Raw genomic sequence first — 20,674 nt, 5'->3', positions numbered from 1 at the left:
AAAGATAAAAAGATAGATCAACGCCTTAGAATTCAGCCTCTTCGAGGGGGCAACCTCCTTTACATTACACAAATAAACAATTCTTCAATGATTCAAATGACTAAACCTCCCTTCTATATATAGGATTCTAAGGTGTCTTAATATAATCAAGCTAACATAATAGTAATAACATAAGGGAAAAAAAATAACAACAGTGGTTTGTATGGGGCATACTAATAACAATATGGGGACAATAGGGGCACAATAATAACAATAAGGGATATAATGACAATGGTAATGGGGAATCACTAGTATTATAGGGGCCTAACATGCCCCTATCCTTTCGAAAAGCATTTTCCTAAATGCTTGAGTAGTTCTGAATGCTTTTGTATAAAATTATCATCCTCCCATGCAGAATATTTAGCAGATAAGTTCTTCCACTTGATGAGATACTCCGAAATTGATCAATTTCGTAGCTATCGAGTTCTTGTTTTTGTGACTACTTCCGGTTCCAATGTGATTTTTCCTTCCTCATCAAGTTCTGGAAATATTGTTTGAACTGGGAGCTTGTCACCTATAACCTTCTTTAAACATGAAACATGGAAAACTGGGTACACTCGGGAAGTTGCAGGAAGCCCCAATTTGTATGCCATAGTACCAATATTTTGTAACACCTTGTACGGACCATAATACTTTAGTGATAATTTATTATCCTTCTTAGCTTGCTTGAGGGACATTTGCTTATATGGTTGTAGTCGTAGGAATACCTAGTCACCTACATCAAAACTTATTTCGTTGCGATGTTGATCTGCTTGTTGTTTCATTCTATTCTGCACCATTGTGAGGTTATCCTTTAAGAGTTGGAGAACTTGTTTTTGGTGCTCGATGTGATTTTCCATTGCTTGAACCTTAGAATTTTCTCTTAAATATGATGTGATAGATGGTGGATGATATTCATAAAGTGCCATAAATGGGGTCATTTTTGTTACAGTATGGAAGGAAGTGTTATACCACCATTCAGCCAGAGGCAACCATTTGACCCATTGTGTCTGTTTATCAAATACAAAGCAACGAAGATATCCTTCCAAACATTTGTTTACTATCTCAGTTTTCCCATGAGATTGAGGATGATAAGATGAGTTATGAGCTAACTGAGTACCAAGACAAGAAAATAATTCTGTCCAAAAATTTCCAGCGAGAATGGGATCTCTGTCGCTTACAACAATCTTTGGGTTTCCATGTAGCTTTTGAATTGTTTCCATAAATGAGGTAGAAAATGTACTGGCTTTAAATGGGTGTGATAATGCACAAAAGTGTGCATACTTGGTAAGTCTATCAACTACCACCATGATGATACTCTTTCCCTCGAACTTGGGTAAACCTGTGATAAAATCCATTGAAACCTCCTCCCAACGTTGGCTTGGAATGGATAAAGGTTGTGATAAACCTGGGGTCTTAATTGTTTCAACTTTATTTTGTTGGCAAACCAAAGATTCTGCCATAAACGTTTGAATATCTGATTTAAGGCCATCCCAAAAAGATTCCTTCTTAACCCTATGGTAAGTTTCTAAAAATCCTGAGTGCCCTCCTAAGGCAGAAGTGTGCAATTCCATAAGAATCTTTTGTTTGAGTTGGGAATTCTTACATAGGTATAAGTGATCTTTGTACCATAATGAATCATTTTTCCGGCTAGATGTATCAAATGTATTGGGATCTTGTTGTATCTTTCGAATGAGTGCCCACACTTCTTCGTCATTCTTCCATTCCTCCCTTGCTTCATTTATCCAATCTGGTTGGATAATAGAAATGGCGCACAACAATGCTTCCACATCCTCATCCTTTATTGAGAGTGCATCAACCACAACATTTTGCTTCCATTTTTTGTAGATGATTTCAAAGTCATAACCCAACATCTTTGTGACCCATTTTTGTTGCTCTTCAGAGGATAATATTTGCTCTAAAAAGTATTTAAGAATATCATGACCCGTTTTTACCTTGAAGCATCTTCCCATTAGGTAGGGCTTCCATTTCTTAAGTGCATGTAGTATTGCCAACATTTCCTTCTCATAAATAGCTTTGTGTAAATACTTTCCCTTGATTGTACGACTTTTGAAAGCAATGGGTATTTCATCTTGCATTAAAACTACACCAATTCCATTTCCTGAAGCATCACATTCCACAATAAAGGTTTTTGTGAAGTCTGACGTAGCTAAGACTAGTGCTTGGCACATTGCCTCTTTAAGATGTTCGAAGGCCTTTGTTGCTTCTGGAGTCGATGAAAATGCATCTTTCTTCAATAATGTTGTTAGAGGTGCTACTATTCTCCAATAATTCTTAATGAACTTGTGATAATACCCTGTCAACCCAAGAAATCCTCCTAGATGCTTTATGGATGTGGGGATTTTCCATTCCTTAATGGCTTTAACTTTTCTAGGGTCTACCTTAACACCTTCATGAGATACAATGTGACCCAAATATTCCACCTCTTGTACTTGAAAGAAACATTTGGAGCTGTTTGCATATAATTGTTTCTCCTCCAATAGTTTGAGCACCCTATCAACATGTTCAACATGATCCTTCCAAGACTTGATGTAGATTAGTATATCATCAAAAAATACTAACACAAATTTTCTAAGGAAGGGTTTGAAAATGGAGTTCGTCAAACCTTGGAATGTAGAAGGTGCATTGGTAAGGCCAAAAGGCACGACCAAAAATTCATAATGACCCTCATGAGTTCTAAATGTTGTTTTTAGAATGTCTTCCATCCTCATTCTAATTTGATGATGTCCTAAATGAAGATCCAACTTGGTGAAGTAAATTGATCCATGCAATTCATCCAACAATTCATCAATGAGAGGAATGGGAAATTTATCTTTAATAGTGAGCTTGTTGAGCTCCCTATAATCTGGAAACATGCGCCATGATCCATCCTTCTTGTGCACCAATACTACTGGAGCAGAGAAAGAACTTTGACTAGGTTGAATTATACCAGCCTCTAGAATTTCCGCAACCATACATTCAATTTCACTCTTTTGGGCATAGCGATATCTGTACGGCCTGATATTTGGATGAACACTTCCTAGATTCAAATTAATAGCATGATCATGATCACTAATAGGTGGGAGACCTTTGGGAGTCTCAAATACCTTGGAATGTTTGTCCAAGACTTTTTGGAGATCTGGAGAAATATATGATTTCGATGCGGGAACCTCTAGAGAACATAATTGTGCAATTACACCTTGTTGTTCCTTCTTTAGAAGCTTTGTCATACCGTTAGAGATGATTATCTTTTCTGGTTTCCCTGTAATACCCCTTAATTCAACTTCCTTTCCTTCTGCACAAAGTTTCATGAAAAGTTCTTGAAAATTAAAAGCTATTGTACCTAAGGATTGTAGCCATTGGACTCCTAGTACAACATCAACACCACCCATTGGAATGGAAAGCATTGGGCTATTCAATACATATTCTCCCATGGATAGCTTGATATTATGGAACTTTCCAAAGCAATTTATGGTTCCTCCACTTGCAACCATCACTTGAAAATCTGGTGCTAGATATAGGAAGCAATTCAATTCCTTTGCTATCTTACGATGGATAAAATTACGGGTACTTCCCGAATCAATCAACACTATTACCTTTTTCTTCTTGACATGTCCTTCTATCTTGATAGTGTGAGGAGTGGTAATTCTAGCCAATGCATTACAAGATATGGTTGGATTCATTTCTTCTTTATCTAGGGTTTTTTCATGTAGTATATCCTCTTATTTTGACATTTCTTGTTCCTTTTCTTCCTTCGCTTCACAATCTATGTAGAATAATTTCTTCTCAGCACACTTATGATCTTAGTGTACTTGCTATCACAACTGTAAAAAAGTCATTTTGCTCTTTTTTCTTCCAATTGTTGTGGTGTCAACCTTGTAGGTTGTGGAAGGCTAGGAGCAACAACACTTCCATCTTTATAGTTGTGAGTGGTAGGCTTCCTCATTGCCCTAATTTTGCTTTCCATTTTTCTTGCTAACCTGAATGCCTTCCCCAATGAATCAGGTTCCCAAAGGCTTGGGAACCTCATGTTGGATATTATCCTTTAAAGTCCCTATGAACACATCAATGCTATGCTCCTTTGAAATATCTTTTACCCTTATGTTCAATTTTTGGAAGTACTCAATGTGCTCCATCATTGGACCCTTTTGTTTGAGATTTATCAATTGGCTAAAAAAAGGTGTTGCTTTTTGTATCCTCATAGTGTGCTATCATTTCTTCCATAAAAATTTCCCTAGTGACAATTTGTTTACGAGAGCGAAGCCATCGATACCATACAAACTGATTTGGTTCCAAATATAAAGTTGCAATATGTACCTTTTGTGTGTTTTGCACATTTTGGAGATCGAAAAATTGCTCCATCTAGAGTATCCATGTTCCGGGATCCTTGCCATCAAACTTCCTCATATCAATTTTTGGAACATGGTGGGTCTTCTATCCAAAATTAGATTCTATGAAATCATGATTAACATTTATTTTATTCTCATCATGAGTTTCCTTTACTACCCTTTAAGCATTAGTGACCATTTCTCGTAGCAACTTATTCAAATTTATCTTCAATTCTTCCATCTTATCATCCATGCCATTCATCTTAACGTCCATGCCATTCATCTTAGCTTCCATGCCATCCATCTTAATGTGAATGCCATTCATATTAGTTTCCATGCCATTCATCTTGGCTTCATTTACCTTTAGTGAGAATGAAATTTGTTGTACTTGGTCTTGTAATTTTGATATATCATGTTGCATTTCTTCCTCTTCTTCACGAGTCATGCTAGAGCTTTCAGGTTGCTTACTAGGTGTTTCCATTTTCTTTCTTCTGGGCATTAATTAATGCTAATAATTCTTCACTATTCCCTTTGAATTCCTTCAAACTAATTTTTCAAACCAATCTTATGCAAAATTTAAAAAAAACTACACACCTTTTTTTTCACTTAGTAACAGCTCGATATTGAATCTGTTGTATCTCTGTAACCACGGATCTTGAATATCTAAAATTTTGTCCTGCGGTAGACTTATGAGTTCTCTTTCTAACCCCACAAGTTTTTTCAATGTTGGATTCCCCAAGGAAGCGTTATGCCAAATCTCCCACAGTGACCTGATTATAAACTAGTTGAGTAGAGAGAACTTGAACGACTTTCCACGTGTCACTATTTCGACCTTAGTACCTGAAACTAATACAAAGAAAAATACAGGCCATTCGCTTTCTGAACCTTCTGATGAACTTTCAATATGATACTCAAAAGCAAAGTTATGGAAATTTTCCCTAGGTGACCTGTTTCGAATGTAATTCGGGGTTCTACAAAAACCTAACTTCCGCAGACTATATCGCTGAAAATATAGTGAGACACGATCTAAAATTTGGAGCCTAGGTTCATACGAATTTCTTCTCAAATGGGATTTTGTTTTAGCTTCTGAAACTTTGTAGCGAAAGAGTTATAGCGAAAATCCCATGATGACCTGTTTTAGCTTAAATTTTGGAGCTTGCAAAAACCCTAACTTCCTCAGATCATATCTCCGAAAATATAGCGAAGTAAGCTTTGAAATTCGGATCCGAGGTTCAACGCAATTTTTTCTAAAATGGGTTTTTTTTTTTGCTTCTGAAACATCGCAGAAAAATGTTATAGATAAAATTCCATGATGACCTATTTGGAGCAGCGAAACCCTAGAATCCAAAGCTCTGATACCAAATGTTAGGAAACTAGCTCACAAAAAGATAAAAAGATAGATCAAAGCCTTAGAATTCGGTCTCTTCAAAGGGGCGAACTCCTTTACATTACACAAATGAACAATTCTTCGATGATTCAAATGACTAAACCTCCCTTCTACATATCGGAGTCTAAGGGGTCATAATATAATCAAGCCGACATAACAGTGTTAACATAAGGGCACAAAAATAACAATAGTGGGTTTCTATGGGGCATACTAATAACAATATGGGGACAATAGGGGCACAATAATAAAAATAAGGGATACAATGACAATAGTAATGGGGGAATCACTAGCATTATAGGGTCATAACAGAGAGTATTGCAGTAGATTCAAAAAGGTAAGGGCCATGATGGAGTGGATGAGGTGAGATCTTTCATGGGGTTGGAAGGATATTACAGGAGGTTCACCAAGAACTTCTCATAGATTTCTTATCCTATTACATCATTGCAGAGGAAAAGTAAGAAGCTTGAATGGATAGAGGAGTGTGAGGACAAATTTTGAGTAGCTTAAGCAGTTGTTGACACATGCACGAGTGCTACATATTGTAGATCCAAACAAAGAGTTTGTAGGATATACAGATGCTTGCAAAAGATGACTTGGTGGAGTCCTTATGTAGGATGGACAGGTGGTATGGTATGACTCACAAAAACTAAACGAACACAAGAAGAACTACCTGACGCATGATATTGAGTTAGTAGTGATCATACATCCATTGAAGAAGTGGAAGCACTATCTTCTTGGTAGGATGTTTGTGTTGATGAGTGACCATATTGGTTTGAGATATTTTTTTGACCATCCAAATTTGAATGCGAGCCAAACTAGATGTTTGGCCATGATCAGTGAGTTTGACTTCAAGATTAGGGACATCAATGGAAAGGAGAACATGGTGGCAGATGCTCTTAGCAGGTGGGTATAGGTAAATCACTTAGCAACTATGAGCTCCTATTGGATAGACTTACATGATAGGATCTTGCAGGAAGGACAACAAGATGTGAGGTACATGGAGATTATGCATAGGTTGCAGTAGAGTGTAGGTTCATGTACAAGTGGTAGCACATGTACAGGTACAGGTAGTAGCATAGGTATAGGTACATGTATAGGTGCAGGTGCACCAAATGGGGACTATTACCTTATAGAAGATGGATTAGTTAGATTCAGAGACAGGGTATATGTTCCAAGATAGTATTGATATCAAGAAGGTGATCTCGAGGGAGTTTCATGTGAAACCTTATTTAGGCCACCCAGGCTATTAGAAGACATTTAAAACAGTGAAGATATTTTATAATTGGCCCAAATTGAAGAGGGATGTAGCGGAGTTTATAGCTAGGTGTTCCGATTGTCAGCATGTGAAGCCACAATGTAAGCATCGAGGTGAATTACTACATTCGATTGTGATTCCAAAATGGAAATGGGAGGTCATTTCCATGTACTTTATCACTGGGTTTCGAGGACAATGAGATAACATGATTCCATCATGGTTGTTGTGGACAAGTTGACAAAGGTTGCACACTTCATTCCAATGAAGTCTACATTCTCAGCTAGTGATGTAGCACAAGTATTCATTAGATATGTAGTTAGATTGCATGGTGTTTCAAATAATATTATGTCTGATAGGGATGCAAAGTTCACTTCCAGGTTTTGGAAGTAGTTTTTTGCAGGTTTGGGCACAAAGTTGGCCTTTAGTACAACTTATCATCCACAAACATATGGATAGACAGAGAGGGTCAACATGATACTGGAGGACATGTTGAGGAGATATGTGATGCATCAACAATAAAAGTGGGAAGAGTGTCTTCCACTAGTAGAGTTCGCTTGTGACAATGGGTATCAAGAATCTCTGAGGATGAGTTTCTTTGAGGCATTATATTAGCGGAGTTGCAATACTCCTATCAGTTGGAGTGATCCAGTTAACAAGGTGTTGATTGAACCAAACATGTTGGTGGACATGGAACACGAAATACGGGTTATAAAGAAGAATCTAAAGGAAGCACAGGATACTTAGAAAAAATATGCATATCATAACGAATTGCTCAAGGAGTTCTAGGTTGGGGAACAAATGTACTTGCCCATCAAACTAAAGCTTAGCTCCTTGCATATTGGATCAAGTGCCAAGTTGGCACCATAGTTTTGTGGGCCATTTAGTATTATTAAGAGGATTGGGCCAGTAGCCTATCGAATTACACTTCCTCCGATAGTGGAATTCCATGATGTTTTCAATGTTTCATTAGTTTTGTGGGCCATTACTTAAGAAGTACGTTTAAAATGATGATCATGTGATTGATTGGTCTGTATTGCAGGTGGAACTAGTTGGAGTATTCCAGTTAGAGCCTCATTGTATATTACAAAAAAAGGTGCTCATGCTCCAAAAAAGAGAAATCAAGGAGGTTAAAGTGAATTGGAACCAGTTTGGGCCCAATGAAGCTACATGGGAGATGACGAATCAGATGCGGGCTATGTATCCTTCATTGTTTTCTAGTTGAGGCAAAGCAATTTTGATATGGTGTTTTGGTATATTGACACATGTATATGGATGTAAATACCACCATGAGCTATGTTAATAGCTCCAATAAGTGATATGGGTGGCATGTCATTTATAGTTGTCATGTTGGTTTGCTTCTCAACAGGGTGATCACTCTAAATATTGAATCGAGCTATGTTATAAATCTCCATGGGAAATTATTTTATTTTCAGTGATTTTGCTGAGGTATATGTGTGGTTGAACACTGAATATGGTGTCCCCCAAGGGGGAGGGTTCTGTAATAGCCCTGGTAAAAATTCATGTAATAAAAGTTAATAAAGACAAAAATAATAACCACAGTTGTTGGGACACCTATTCCAAGTTGAATGTTTGGCAAGACATGGTAGTGGGTGTTCATTTGGTTTATTATGGCTAAGGAAATTGGCAAAGGCAATGGTTAAGGCTTTGGAAAGGAAAAATGGTATTTTTGGCACATTTATTTATGAAAATAATGGAAATTAAGAGAAAAGGAAGGTGAAAGGTCATAGGTTGCATGTGAGGAGAAAAATGAAGGAAAATAATGGAAAATAAATAAAATAGAGGCATAATTGATAAAAATACTTATGAGGATTACTGGGTAACCTTTTATCAGTTCATTTTTGGAGCTCTCTCATTATTCTCTCTCTCTCTCTCTCTCTCTCTCTCTCTCTCTCGCACACACACTCTTGGAAACATAGAGTTGTCTTGGAGTAGTTTTTCATTGGATCAAGAAACGAGAAGAAGGCAAGAGGAAGTAGAGATCAAGAAAGGAAGAGAAGGATCAAATAGCTACAACAATATTATTTGCAGCGATCGATTTTCATGTGTGTTTTCCTTTCTAGATTCGACATGCATGGTATTGCATGTGGCTCTTTTCCTCTTATGGAATGGGTTTTGCTAGGTGTGACAGTGTTTTAAGCCTAGCCTTGCCATTTCCAGATAACCATGGTGTGATGCGGTTCTCATGTTTTGGTTGAGCTAGATTTTCGGATCGATTCAAAGCTCAGCGAGGTGGATCTCTGAATGATGGAACACATGGCCTAGTAACCCTTGAACCGGACGGTGGGTTGTGGTAAAGCCAAATTTCATGTTGCCTCCGTGGGCCTGAGAGTCCTTGCCAGTGAATGGAAGGGTATAAGGTTTATTTATCCAAGAGGAGGTTTTCTCTCTATTGGACCTAGTAATCCTGGGTTGGATATGCGGTAAATCCTTGAGAGTGGGTCTCACTTTACGACCAAGGAATCCGGTGTAGACTATGGTAAAGCCTGAGAGACTAGTTACAAGAAAATTCCTCACGGTGTAGGGTGAGAAATCTGGTGGAATCCATGCATTTTTTGGCCCAATGATATGGTGGAGATCATTCTAAAGCCTTTATTACATGTTCATTGTTTTGGCCTGGTGATCTGTGATGGATTACGGTAAAGCCTAGTTTCTATTGATGAGGGTGAGGTGGTTTAGCCATAAGATGCCGTAGTTGGGTCTTTTGGTTTGAGTCCCACATTCATGCTTGGAATATGTCACATGGGTGAATGGTTGAAGAGATATTTGGCTCATCCATTCTATGGTCAGGTGGAATGTGGTAGTCTCGTCGTGGGTTTGGATTTTTCATAATTAATATGATGCTATTTCTCCTTGTATTTCTATGAGTATTATACTGGTTTATATGTGGATCATATGGGTATGATTTCATTGGTATTCTTGTTATGTATGTGTTTTATGATAGTGACTATGTATGGCCCTCTTCATTTTTTTACTTGTAAATGAATGGACAATTTATCTATGACCTAAAAGATGATAATGCAACAAATGATATGAGGGAACAATGGTTCTTAGTGATTCTCAGATAATTATGAGACCCCTATGCTTAAATTTGTTGTTTACACCTGTAGATTACATATTTGTGATATGTTTGATTAAATGTTTCTCATGTCTAGTAGGAGTCCGGTTAAGGGCTTGTTCAGGTATTTACTTTTTCATCATTGCTTCCCTATTATCTTATTGTTCTTAAGCTGTTATTCAATTCTAGAAAGTGACCTGGGCTTTGGGCATGAAAAAATGGATCAAATCCTAGGGATGATGTCATGACACTGAGAAAAATAGTCCCTCGAGGTTAGAATGTCGTGTCGTGAGAGCATCCATAGTCATTTGGATGCTTGCAGGCCTATAGAATAAGAGCGTCCAGAGGTCAAGTGCTCAAAAACTTTAGTGGGAGCCAAGGGCTAGCTACCTCAGTGGTTGGAATTTTTCATAGTAGTCTTGTAGCTGATGTGGAAGGTATGTATGTTGTGTTTCAATCGATTCCACTTCCTTAAGGTCACATGGGAGGTTGAATCCAATCATAATAGCCTCTCATCATATGTGTAGCCCAGTTGTCTAGTTACCTAGGTAGATGTGGGAGGAAGGTGTTACACCATGAGGTGATGTTTGTAATTTTATTTTTTTTCCTGTCACAAAAAGTTAAATTAGCTCATAGATCAAATCATCATAAATTAGAATATCACATCATGTTCCTAGTTGCAAATTTTCATGAAATCAAATGAAATATTAATACTTATCTCCAATTTCTCTTTGATTCTTTATACTAGATCGCTTTCCCAACCCTGTAAGCATCCAATGGCCTATTCTCTTCCATAAATAAGTCGAGTTGCTACCTTGTGAATATGGGCAGTAATATGTTGATAGAATTTTGTCAATAGGATATTATCATCAACAGTCCAGAGGCTATCTTGCCTCCACCCAAAAAAAATACACAACACACGAGCCCAAAAAAACTCATACATACATGTCCCAAACAAATAACATAACACATGGGGCCAAATAGGGCCATACCTTCCTATCTCGAACACATTACATAACACCCAGGCCTAGATAGTCCAATACCTTCTTGTATCAAACACATAACATAACACATAAGGCTCATTAGAACATACACATGGCACAATACAATATATAAACATATACAACACAGCAAATACACATGGCACAATACAACATGTACATAACATTATAACTGAATGCAAGCCCATAGTCTCATATCATCAATAATCCAGAGTCTATATCATCTCCACCCAAGCATAATAAAGTAAAGGAATCCATAGAACCTACAACTCCACTCGAACTACAAGAATATAGAGGTCCATTACTCTACACCCACATTTCACATCAACAATATGGAACCCAGTTCCTCCACTTGTCTCTTGCAAGAATACAAAGTACACTAGCCATTCCACCTATTTTCCTCCATGGGAGTCCAAAGGGCTAACATTCACATGTTTGTAAAAGAATCAAGAATCCAAAAATCTATTTAGAGACACGTAATAAACAACATGATCCTAAAGTGATTTCTCTACCTATGTGCACTTTCCTCATTGTACCACATGCACCGACAATGCAAGTCCTGGGTCTATGGTTCCTTCATCTTTTCCATGCTTGTCCCAACATGCCACAATTCACATAGCTATCGTTCTATTGATATATCCTTCAACATTCCACAACATAAAAAATTGCATTAAATGAATATAAACCATCATTCTTCCACAATAATGACTCCTCAAGACACTTGTTAGTCACAATGGCATTCATATATGTATATAAACATTTAGCATGATCATGCACATATCACAAATTTACATATGTAAATTGTGATAAGGTCAAGAGAACCTCCTTTGTGATAATTCCATGGATATCATATCACTGTTCATTATCCCATGGACTAAATGAGTCTACTTGGTTATCATATTTAGGAGTGATGCTTCAATATACATCAGTGCTGATATTTCCTAACCCATCGCCCAAGCCTAACCTTTCTCATTTTTGTTCATTCTCTTGAATTATTCAGGTTGTATTTTTGTTGGTCCTCCTCATATTTTTGACCAAAGTCCCATGATTTTCCTACCACACCCATCAAGTTTTCCATAGGCCCAAAGTATGACATTTGAAAGGAAAAAATTGAAAAAGGAAAATGAGGACCTCTAATACAAAAAGGGAAATTGCAACAACATGTATAAAAAAATTTCAACAGAATAGCATGGCCATGCATAAATCTATAATCAAAATGATATCATTCCATGAAGTCAATAAATTAGCCACAACACATAAGCATTAAATAAAGGAGTCCCAAAAACTTAATTCAATCCCCATGAGTCCAGTGTTCATCACACTTTTAGCCATCATACAAATGTGTATATGTATATAATTATATATGCACATGCCAAAGTCAGTTCAACGATATTTTACAAGGCTCACATAAACCTTAAAGTATTATTTTCCCCAAGATACTATATGGGGAAGTTTTTTCCAATGTGTATTTGCATCTTTCAAGGAGCTTGAGGGAATGCTCCCTTCTCTCTCGCAACATTTTTCATTACAGATTCATGTCCCCGTGGTTGGAAAGGGCTATCTTCCTTCTTATTCTTCATGTGGGTACAATAATTTATTAATTTCTCCTCTCTATGATGCCAATGGGGAAATAATATCTTTTCCTTTTCAGCCTCACAAGGCCTCTTCCTACCAATATCATTTTCCCTTTTTAAGGATTTAGTTTGATATGCCAATTCATCCAAATGTTTTTGTAGTTCAGAGATTCACTTGACAAGTTCTTAATGTTTCCTCACAAGATTCCTAATTTCTTCCTTGGAGATATTTAGCTTATCTTCCAAGTCCTTGATCTCAGCCTCCAAATTCTTGAAGGTTCTTTTTCTTTGGAGGAATTCCCCTCCTTCACATTCTTGATGGACTTGGTCCATATTTTGTTGCACCATGACACAATACACACTTACTTTTACTGTCATTGAGTCTTGTTATGTGTTTTCACATACACGTAGTTGTTAGTGCATTAATGAAATAAAAATTCATGTTCCAATGGTCATATTACCAAGTCAAATCAAACACATTACCCTGCAACTATACACACATCCCTAAAATTGTTATCAGCCACAGTTACCATCATGCTACTACAAATGGTAGAAATCAATCGTTGATCTAAACTAATAACATAATTAAAATAACTCTCTTTGTGGAGACCACCATTACCATATTTGAATCATATTTTAGACACTTTTTAAATATTCAAGCTTATTATTAAGGCTAATAGTCATGTCATCTACAACCTCAAGGGGGACAATTAGGAAACCACATGTATCTATCATACTTATAATTTCTTTCACATTCAAAAAATGTATCATAAGACCTACGTGCAATCCCAAGTTGGCACCTAACCATTCCATTACAATGCTACACCCAACATTCACTTACACATGAAAACACTCAAGATATGACCATGATCATAGTGCTATAACTAACACCTACAACAAGAAGTTATCAAACTACTTGACCCTCTAATAGACTCACAAACACTATACCTCCAATCCACTAAGGCTCTTAGTCATATAACATACATACCATGGGATTCTCCCATCCAATCAACATACATATATATGTATATTTTATCAACAAAAGCAAATGATGTTATGCAACACAAGAAAAACAGGGATTTCCCCAAAATCCCCCATATGATATGAGCATTCACATGCACATTCATCCCAAGTGTGTAAGATCACACCACTTAAATAGTCCTTCATAAAAAATCCTTTAAGTAGTTCTACAAAAAATAAAGAAATATTAAGCATCCATGGTCATAACAATAGAGTGTCTAGACATTCAAGATACCTAATAATAAGCACATGCAATACCATTACACTTTTGAATAAAATCAATCATACCATGACATCCTTTCAACTATAATACAAAACACAAGAAAATACTATAAATGGAAAGAAATCAATCCACATTCAAATACAACACTACAAGATAGAGCTCCACCCTAGCTCCAAAGATCCAAGCATGTTGTTCTACTAATTCTGTAATAGTCTGGTACAAATTTACTCCCAAAGCTCTTGAGTTGAAACCTTTGTCTACATTTTCGTTGTGATAAATCTCATCGAGTCCATGTGTTGAACTTGGAATCTTTAATACCACTATGTAACATAGCCCCTACCATCCCTACACCCTACTAAGGGTGGAAGGAGACAACTACTAAATAGCCCGACATCAAAAGTCCATTTATGGAAATGGGGTCTAAAATTTTCAAACTTCTTAAATTTTCTCAAAACATAAAATGAATGGCATCATTGTGTTTGTCTCGTCGATACCTTTCCAATGATATAAATTTTCCTCAATAAGACTCCCGAATCAAAACATATGGACATTTAAATCTTAGCATATTAGATAGTGCCACGTCACTCTAGATTACCACGTGGCACCCATGTGGTTCCCACGTGATTCCCACATGTCCATCCATGTCATTTCCCACATAGAATATACTAACACATTCATAATCGGTGTACACTATATAGGGGGATACCCCTTTCCTTTTCTTATGAAACATTATAACCTATTCTATCATAACATAAGGGTGGACTGTGTAAGCATCATATGGGCCCCCATCTTTCCCACCTCATCCTGAAGATAAAATCCCAGGGATTTCCTTTGCAATCCATTGTGGAAATTGTGAGGGAAGTAGATTTAGGGGTTACGTGGAACTTCCCCATCATATTTCCACCTCAGTCCTCCTGGAAAGCATTCCAACCAATCATGTATGTTAAGGTCCCCTTCATGCACCTCCTCCTTCTACACATTATCTTGCATATCCTCTCGCATTTGTGCATATGAGCTCTACCTCTACCACATCACCTTGAGGACACAATCCTGGAAGAGTTGCCCCCAAAAACCACATAAATCATTAGGGATAAGGCTCTAAAGTAGGATGTCATCCTTCCATGTGCCTTAACTGTATGTGTGCAACATGACACTCATTTATGAACCACTTGGCCCCACAAAATCCCAAATCTATCTGACATGTGTCTTTCTCTCACGTTACCATGCCACCCTAAGCCCACATCACCTACCACAATAGTCTTCGGTCCCATCAGTCCTCCACTATGGGGTAAGTCTTTTAATTTTACATTATAAATATCATACAAGATCTTCCATCAAGTTACGTTTAATACTAGAGAAACAAACTCATTGTAGCACATTGTCTCGATGCTTAAATATTGGCAGTTGTGTCCCAACCTCCATTTGAAACATCTGAGGAAATTTTCTATGGGTCCCATTCAATTATGGGAAGCACATACACCAATTCAGTTGTTGTTATAAGATTGGGAGACCCCCATAATGCCACATTATCCCTTTGATTCAATCATAGTGAAATCATCCTAGCCTCTACTCAAATTCTCCTGGGTAATTCTTCTGGGATGATGAACATATCGTTGTTTAACAAATTTCCTCCCATCTATTACTGAGACCTTCTAGTGCTTAGACATAGCTCCTATTCATATGGGCTCTTAAGACTCTAACCTCCTTGCTCCTCTGGGCCCCAAACTTCCAGCCCCTTTACATGTGGAAATATGTGTATGTTTGGGGTTTTTCTTCACCCTTAGTGCTTGGTCATGGTGGTTCTATTACATATGGCCTATTATATTCAATGGTCAGACCCTTAACACCTTAAGATTTAGCCCTAGGTGATTCATATATATGTATTGTGAAGATCTATAGTGATATCCCTCCTGAGGTCTAAATAGGGCTCAACGATTCAACACACACACACACACACACACACACACACACACACACACACACACACACACACACACACACACACACACACACACACACACACATATCCTTCCTCGCTTAGTAATGATAGAAATGTGCTTAATAGACAATTTTTTTTAATTTCATAAGAAATACGACATATATCAATCCATGCCTTTACACTAAGGCCTATTAGGCATATTTCAAGCTATTGAAAGTTCATAAATATATAGGTCTCTTAGGCTAATGATAAACATAAAAACAACCTCATGAATAGATACATGTATCTAGTCATTTACTCAGGAATTACATAGGAAATAAACATTCCTTAAGCATGCCGAAAATCACATTCCTTAGCATATCACTGGCATCGTACCAACACATTGAAGCAATACCATTATAGGCCTTAAGAAAACATATCAAACATATTCTTAAATATCAATGTACAAAGGCTTGAGTATACACTTATATGGTAAAATGTGCTCATCAACTGAGATTGGGACTTCATCTCTCTACCTAACCTTAGCCACACTATAACCAAGGATTTACTATAGTAGTGAACCCCCAACTAAATTCTAGAGCTTGAGGATGGGTGCTTAAGGCATTAAACCAATGTTGTTAGCTAAAACAAGGACTCAATAGAACTATCCATCTCCACCCACCAACTATTTCATGCAATCAATATCTCACGGGGAGTCTAGAGTTCCACCACCTCCAACTTTCAATTACTTCAATAATAAATGTATCTCTAACATCGTAGGCTGAAACAGGGACTCGAAAGGGTCACCTCCACCCTTAACCGTAGGAGGGAATCCATATGCTTAACACTCCCACCCTCAACAATTCTTTCACTTAGTGATTCCACCAAGTCCTAGGAATCCTAAAATGACATTAGCACCAGGTTACAAGCAAAGGGAGCTAAATAAATCTCCTTACTATGAATCCAAGGAACAAGCCTCCACCTAAGTTATCAAGGGAATCCAAATAAAACAACCTCTGCCCTCAAGTCTTAAATGGAATCTAGAGACTATTGTACTCGCCCAAGAGATGTTCTTCCACCTCCCAATGCTTAATCCAATTTATTACTCTCCTCGTTTCCATCAGGTAATAGCATAAATCTTTCTGCTCTTTTTCCTCATGTGTTATGCTTTATGTTCTCTATACCATAGCCATTCCTCTATAGTCATCTTCATGAGACTTTTCTATTCCTTTTTCTTTTTCTTCTTGTTTAGTTGTACTCTCTTGTGTTCTCTTTGTTTTTGTTCATGTCCAAAATCACCTTCCCCTTATGCAATAAGTGTGAGATGGAGAATAATCTTCACCTTGTAGTTTTCTCCCTAAATACATTTGACATGGCCTTTTCCACCACAGTGCTGCAACCATTTGCAGTTTCATGGAAAACACTCTAGTCACATATCTTCTCCCCTCAACCACAATGGTTATATCATATCTTAGTGGTCGTGGGGATGTTATTTAGCCAACACTCCCCACCCACTTCCTATTGGTTAACTTCAACTGTCCCAACCACTAATGCATCCCATCACCATTATGTTTTGTCCTTCCTACCTTGTGAATTTATCCAAGGAAGGCATGGTTACTTTTTCTTCTTACCTAGCTCTATTAACTAATGTGATCAGTCCAATTTCAAGAAGATATGATAGCCATTCATGGCTATCATAAAACATGTCAAGCTTCCTTGAAATTCTAAGAAACCTCATTCTTCAAACTCTAGAATTTGTCCTCTAATTTTGAGTCCTTTTTAATTATAATAAAAGTTTATTTATATATAATAAAAGTATATTAAATCTTTTGTAAAACACTTTTTACTTGGAACTTTATGAAATTTAAATAAGTTAAAACACTTTTTAGTTGGAACTTTATTAGGTTTGGGTGATCAATTTTTTTTAGTATGCCATACAAATGTATCTACTATTATTAATGATCATTTTTTCTAAAAACATATTTTTATGTAATTTTTTATAAAACTAAAGTATTTAATTAGAGATAGATTTTTTTATGGTTTTTATTGAACATATTCTAATTTTTTTTTAAGATATATAAATAGTGAAATCCAAAATTAAAATGGTTTTGATATCAAATTTTGAGATCATAAAGGTATTGGTTGGGTATAAATTCTAATCGTTGGAAATAGTGAAAATTTAAGACGGAATAATGTTATTTTCTTTGATAGTTATTTTTAACCTATTGTCTAAATAATATTCATAATTTATCACTAAGTGTCCATTGTATCTATGTAGATTCTAGTTTTTACTCTACAAAACCCAAGGTCTTTAAAATCATATTTCAAGAATTATTATGGACTTTTAAAATAGTTCAAGTTGTAGTGCCACACTTTGATTGAATGACTTTTATGTTACCGTAAGCTTGATATAGCCCTATCGCACACACATTATTCTGTGTGGACCTCAATTGCAAGGATCTTGTTATTTTACTTTTATTTTTCAGAAAGAACAAGCTATATTGTGTTATATTAAGTCTGTATAAACAGTTCCAGATGGTACATATTATGCATATAAGAGAAGCATCGGACAAAAAATAGAGGAGAGCTAATTATTTTACTTTTATTATTAGTGGAAGTGATAATAATTATGGTGTAATAGTTTGATGTTATCTAGGTTTTGGTGATGATGATTGTGATGGACCTCTTTGATGACTATGTCTTATCATATTGATGAGCTCATATGTTGTCCTCATTACATATTATAATGACTAGATTCTTGCGTATAGTTAGCAATTATGATAATAATCATGTCATAATGATAATTTAGCATGTCAAAATATATGAATGGCTAAAATTATGAGTGGATATTACTAATGATTATTGAGTATGGCATGAGAGCACCCAGATGTACTTGCGTGTGATTAGTCAAGGACCTATACTTTGATATATTACATATTGTTGACACTAGAATTTAAAGTTTTAATTATTATTCTACTAGGATTACAAATGTTATTATAACGGTTGCAAGCACATGTGAGTTGTTCAGTCGAACGACTCACACATGGGGAATGGGGTTGTACAAAACAAATGGAACTTCATGGGAGGGGTGAGACAACATCCATGATTCCACCCACTAGCACTCTTAACCTAACTTGAGTTAGAAGGTGTTGTGGTACCTTTACTTTGAATATCATGATGTTGTGAGGCAAGACCCCAAATTGGGTCGCTCATGGGGATTTACTCGGGGGCACACATTAAGGTAGATCCATTGATCCCTGACACTATTAGTATCACGAGAGAGGGAAAAATAAAATATAATTGTGGTCTTCGTCATCATGCCAACTTTCTCGTCATAGTCACAGATGTATGAAGGGCAAGCGACGTTGAACCCTTGGAACTTTGAAAGGAAATTATTGAACATAATAACTAGCTTGGAACCTTTGGAATTAGGAATAAAATGGTATAATATAGATAAGGAATGATGAAAATGCAATGATAAGCACTAATTGACATGATGTAGTAAGTGGGATTTCGAATGAAAATAATTATATCAAAATAAAACCTTGGGAAAAGAGAGAATAGGTAGAATTATAAAAGTTTAACCAAATAGGTAACCCTACCCTCATCACTTTTGGAAAACTTTAAGATATATAATTTATATTTAAATAACTCTTAAATACTTAAGTTTTTCTAATATGTAATGGGAAAGGGGACATAGAGCTAAATTAGGAACATTAATCCAATGATAATTTAGTCCCTTCAGGAAAAGAGGCTTTTGCATGGTATTAAGGAATAATAATTTAAAATTAGAGTTAATAAGTGAATACAATTTTGATAATACTTGCATAATGTGAACAATAAATAGGGTGGTCAATGTTTCAAGTAGGAGGCCTCAAATATTTTTCGGTGATTCCCTTAAAGACAAACCTAAGGGTGAAGTTGCTTAATTTACATATTGATGATACATGATATAAGGAGTTTAGCAATAGTTTTAGGGAAGATGAAATGATGATCCAAAAATATGAGGATACTCTCTAACTATTGATGGGATACTATGATTCCATGGAAGGATATATCTACCATCAAATGAAGAAGTGCAACAATGAATCTTAAGAAATTCACATCAACCGAGATACATGGCACACCCCAATGTTAAAAGATGATTGTAGACCTAAAACTATTATTCTTCTAGAAGGGGATAAAGAAGGACATTGTAAAGTTTGTGGGAATATGTTTAGAGTCTCAATGAGTAAAAGATGAGCACATACATTCAACATGGTTATTGTAACCCTAAAAGGTACCAGAGTCTAAATGGGAAGCTATATCAATATATTTCATCATATGACTACTCATGACCACAAGGAGACATGATGTTATATTTGTACTGGTAAACATGTTGACCAAAAGTACCCATTTTATATTATTAAGACTAAGTAGAAGGCACATGAGATAGATAGAGTTTTCATTGATGATATTTTGATATTACACGTAGTGCTACGGAAAATCATATAAGATAGGGTAGTAGTGTTTGCTGAAAGGCTTTGAAATAGTTTTCAGGAAGCCATGGGAATCCAATTAAACTTTAGCACTACTTATCACCTCGAAAAGGATGGAAAAATAAAAAAAAACTCCTTGAGGGATTTGTATGAATGTATGTGATGGACCAATAAAAAATATGGAAAGGGTTCTTACCATTGGTGGAATTTGCATACCATAACAATTATCAAAGTTCCATCAAGATGGCACCATTTGAGTTCCTATATGGGATGCCTTGCAGAACACCTCTTAGTTGGGATTCACTAGAGAATCAAGTATTAATAGGACCAATAGTACAAGAGATGGAAGAATGAATAACCATGATCAATCGGAATTTATAATAATCCCAAGATTGA

Source organism: Pinus tabuliformis, chromosome Q (assembly GCF_031772625.1).
Source record: "Pinus tabuliformis cultivar Carrire ecotype Pingquan chromosome Q, CPIR1, whole genome shotgun sequence".
NCBI classification, from domain to species: domain Eukaryota; kingdom Viridiplantae; phylum Streptophyta; class Pinopsida; order Pinales; family Pinaceae; genus Pinus; species Pinus tabuliformis.
This window is presented reverse-complemented; position numbering follows the sequence as displayed.